Source organism: Penaeus vannamei, chromosome 41, assembly GCF_042767895.1.
Source record: "Penaeus vannamei isolate JL-2024 chromosome 41, ASM4276789v1, whole genome shotgun sequence".
Taxonomy (NCBI): Eukaryota; Metazoa; Arthropoda; class Malacostraca; order Decapoda; family Penaeidae; genus Penaeus; species Penaeus vannamei.
Window position 1 is genome coordinate 24,668,494 of NC_091589.1, and position 5,000 is coordinate 24,673,493.

A 5,000-nucleotide genomic window follows, 5' to 3' on the forward strand; every position below is an offset into this window, starting at 1 on the left:
AAGAGGCTCTGGGTACGGAAGAAGAGGCTATGGGTACGGAAGAAGAGGCTATGGGTACGGAAGAAGAGGCTCTGGGTGCGGAAGAAGAGGCTCTGGGTACGGAAGAAGAGGCTCTGGGTACGTAAAAAGAGCCTCTGGGTACGTAAGAGGCTCTGGGTACGGAAGAAGAGGCTATGGGTACGGAAGAAGAGGCTATGGGTATGTAAGAAGAGGCTATGGGTACGGAAGAAGAGGCTATGGGTACGTAAAAAGAGCCTCTGGGTACGTAAGAGGCTCTGGGTACGGAAGAAGAGGCTATGGGTACGGAAGAAGAGGCTATGGGAACGTAAAAAGAGCCTCTGGGTACGTAAGAGGCTCTGGGTACGGAAGAAGAGGCTATGGGTACGTAAAAGGCTCTGGGTATGTAAGAAGAGGCTATGGGTACGGAAGAAGAGGCTATGGGTACGTAAAAGGAGCCTCTGGGTACGTAAGAGGCTATGGGTACGGAAGAAGAGCCTCTGGGTACGTAAGAGGCTCTGGGTACGGAAGAAGAGGCTATGGGTACGGAAGAAGAGGCTATGGGTACCTACATGTTGTGGCATGATGAGCACAGTGCTGGGAGGAAGATGCCGATGTTCCTGCAGTGTTTTGTGCAGTTGGTTGGTCGGGAGAGCTGCCGCCTCACCCAGCTCTCCTCCCCTCCCCCCAGCTCTCTCTCCCTCTCCCTCTCTCTCGCTCTTGGTCCGGAGCCTCACTCTATGATCTCTCTATCTCTCCTTCTCTCTCTGTCTCTCGATCGCTTTACATGTTCTTTTTTCTCTCTCTCTATCGGGCCATCTTGCGAATAACCGGAAAGGGACGAGAAAGAGAGGACGAAGGAGAGGGAAGGTAAAGGACAGGAAGGAAGGAAGGTGGGGGGGAAAGGGTAGGCGAAGAGAGATAAAAGAAGGAAGGAGAACGGAGGCGAAATACCGGCGTGGCAGATTTTTCACTTGGCCCACCTCGCGCGCGAACACACAAACCGCCGGACGCCACGCGAGCACGTCCTCTCCCTTCGGCGTCCAGACCACGACTGCCTTCCGCTCTGCCTCTCTCGGTCCTTCTCCCTCCCCCGCGGTGCCTGCCTCTCGCCCTCTCTCTCCCTCTCCTCTCCTGCTTTTTATGGCTCTTTTTTTCACTTTTTCCCCCTTTTTAAAACTCAGTTGTGCTTTGTCACCCCTCTCTATCTTCTCGGGTTTTCCTCTCTCTCTCTCTCTCTGGTTCTCTCTTTTATCACTACGCTGTATCATCGAGCTTGGTCTGTTTCCCCTCTCTGGGAGTTTCCCACACTCTCTCTCTCTCTTACTCTCACTCTCACTCTCCTCTCTCTGTGTCTATCTCTCTCTCTCTCCTTCCCCCCTCTCTTCCTCTCTCTTTCTCCCTCCCTCTCTTCCTTTCTCTCAAAGATTCTCTATTTGCTTCCACATAGTTATATATCATCCTATCTATCCGTTCTATCTATCTATCAACTAACCCTTTTGCCTATCTATCTTTCCACACTTCTCTATTTCCTATTTATCCATTTCTCCGTCCATTCTTAAGTACACGCCAGTGTGTGTGTAAGCGTATGTAAAAGAATGCATACCCACACACACACATACACACACACACATGCATATTAATGTTTGTGTGAATTAACATGTGCTGGTATATCTTGCTAGTGCACTGAAATTCCTTTTGTTATTAAGACATTTAATACTATTTCCTATTATGAATTCAGTGTCTTAAACTATTACTATTCAATTACCATTTCTATTTACTATTACTCTTTAATCACTATTACTATTTACTATTACTATTACTGTTACCATCACTATTACTATTTCAATTTACTATTATAATTATCATCACATGACTATTACCATTACATACCATTACAATTATTATTATCCTCACTATTTTCATTTACTATTACTATCACTATTACTATTTCTATCACTTCTAAATCACAAAAGAATTCCTATGTCTTGTAAATCCAATCAGTCCTATAATTGGTACAGTAGTGTGTGCTAATCTACGGTTAATTAATTAAACATAATGTCGAAGAATGAGTGGTCATTACTTGCTTAATAGGTACCTGATGATGCCAATTAGCGATAGAGGATAGAACACGCTATATAATGATTTTCTATAATGATTGTAATTTTTGTTTGTATAGAAATGCTGTTGTTTTGTTGATTTGTAATCGCTGGGACAATGTCTAGAAACATGTGCGCACGGACATGAATACATACATGTGTACTCAGATATACAGACATGTACGTGCGAGAAAGAGAGAGAGAGAGAGGGGAGTGGGGAGATAGATAGATAGACAGAGAGATAGAGAGATTGAGAGAGATAAATAGACAGATAGATAAGTAGAGAGAGAGGGGGGGAGAGATAGATAGAGATTATATATAGATAGATAGAGAGAGAGAACGAAAGTGAGAGAGGGAAAACGAAAGAACGATAGAGAGAGAGAGAACGAAAGAGAGAGAAAACGAAAGAAAGAACGAAACAGATAGACAGCTAGGGAAAGAAAGAGAGAACGAAAGAGTTAAACAGATAAAGAGAGATAGAGAAAGAACGAAAGAGAAAGAGAGAGAGAAAAACGAAAGAGAAAGAGAAGGAAAGAAAGAATGAAAGAGAAAGAACGAAAGAGAGAGAAAACGAAAGAAAGAAGGAAAAAGTCAAACAAATAGAGAGAGAGAGAGAGAGAGAGAGAGAGAGAGAGAGAGAGAGAGAGAGAGAGAGAGAGAGAGAGAGAGAGAGAGAGAGAGAGAGAGAGAGAAAGAAAGAGAGAAAGAGAGAAAAGAAAGAAAAAAAGAGAAAGAAAGAAAGAAAGAAAGAAAGAAAGAAAGAAAGAAAGAGAGAAAGAGAGAAAAGAAAGAATAAAAGAGAGAAAGAGAGAAAGAAAGAAAGAGAGAAAGAGAGAAAGAAAGAAAGAAAGAAAGAGAGAAAGAGAGAAAGAGCCAAAGAGATAAACAGACAGACAGAGGCACATCCGCAACACACGCACAACCCCGCACAGCCAAACATGCAAAAATCGGGGGCGGCAGATCAAAGAAACACAGTGGATTATTTTTGGCATATATCTTTCAGTCAAGTCGTCCCGTGATCAGCGGTTCAAAGACCAAAATGATTTATGGATTAAGGGACAAGATAGCTTATGTAATGTAATGAAGGACGTTGTGTAATGTCTGCTTTGTAATGCTGGTGAGAAGGTGTATGTTTGATTGGGGGAATGACGTGTTGTTTTCACTGGATCAGCTGATCAAAGAAGGTATGTTTTATATTGCTTTTTTTTTGTCTATTTATTCATTTTCTTTCCAATTTATTCCATCAATCTATGTGTATATGGTTATTCCATTATTCTACGTATGTATTTATTTATCCAATTGTTGATTTATCTACGAATCACTTCATTTATTTATTTATTTATTTCTTATTTATTTTATTATTATTATTATTTTTTTTTTTGTAAGTTTTCCATGAATTTTTTTTCCCAAAATATTACGGGCGAATCGTTATGAAAATTTATGGGTGGGTTGTCCATGGCTGTTCAGATTCTGTTGGCGAGTCGCGACAGATGTTCAGGTTTTAGATAGATAGTCAAGGTAGACGATAGATAATTGAATTTTGTGGTAGGTTAAGGATGGGGTTGATGGGCCGCGACAGGTGAGTAGATATATTGGATAGATAGATGAGCTGGTTGATAGACAATCGCATTTTGTGGTAAGGTAAGGATAGATTTTTTTTTCTTTTTTTTTTTTTTGAAAGGGGGGGGGGGGTGGACGTCGGTAGAATTCTGGTCTAATAAAACCATTGTGGATATGTCATTGTGGAAATTCGAAAAAAATAAAATCTATTCGTTATATATGTTATATATATTTATATATATGTATATGTTATATATAAATTCTATTCGTTATATAACTTACAGCGTGCGTTATCTTTCGGTGTTCTCTTCTTATCTTCCTTATCTGTCTTTTGCCTCTACAATCTTATTTATTTTCTTTTGTTATTCAATTATTTTATTATTTCTTGTGTTATCTTCCTTATCTATCTTTTGCCTCTTCAATCTTATTTATTTTCTTGTGTGTCTTTTCTTAAGTTATTCATCTGTGTAACTAGTTTTCTCTCTGTCATTGTTTATTGATAATAACAATGATTAAATGATGATAATAATGATAATAATAGTGATGATGATGATAATAATGATAATAATATTAATGATAGTGATGATGATGATAATGATAATAATATTAATGATAGTGATGATGATGATAATAATGATAATATTAATGATAGTGATGATGATGATGATAATAATGATAATAATATTAATGATAGTGATGATGATGATAATAATGATAATAATATTAATGATAATGATGACAATAATAACAATAACTATAACGAAAATGATAATAATATTGATATTGTAATAATAAGGATAAAGATGACGATAATGATAAGAACAATTGCAATAATAATACTAATCCTATGATAGCAATGATGATAATGATAATCATATTATCAATTTAAAAATGGTGACGAAAAAAATGATGATAATAATTATCATTATTATTATCATAATGATAATAATGATAATATTAATAATAACAAAAACAATAATGGAGATATTGATGATGAGAAGAATATGAAAATAATAGCAATAATGATGATAATAATGGTCATAATAACAATGCAGATAGTGATAATAATAAAAAGGGTGATGATGATATTAATAATGACAAGAATAAGGAAAACAATGATAACGGTGAATAGAAAATATGACAATAATATCAAGAATAAAAACAGGAATAACAAAAATACTAAAGATTAATGGCAAGAACAAATAAATGGTAACAGTTATGATATCCATAATGATCTGAATTTTTTTTTCATTCTTAGGCAAGATCACCACCTTTTAATGATGACCTTGCAACAAAAACTCATTAATAACAAATCTTCAAAACATTCCGCCATTGAAACATCTG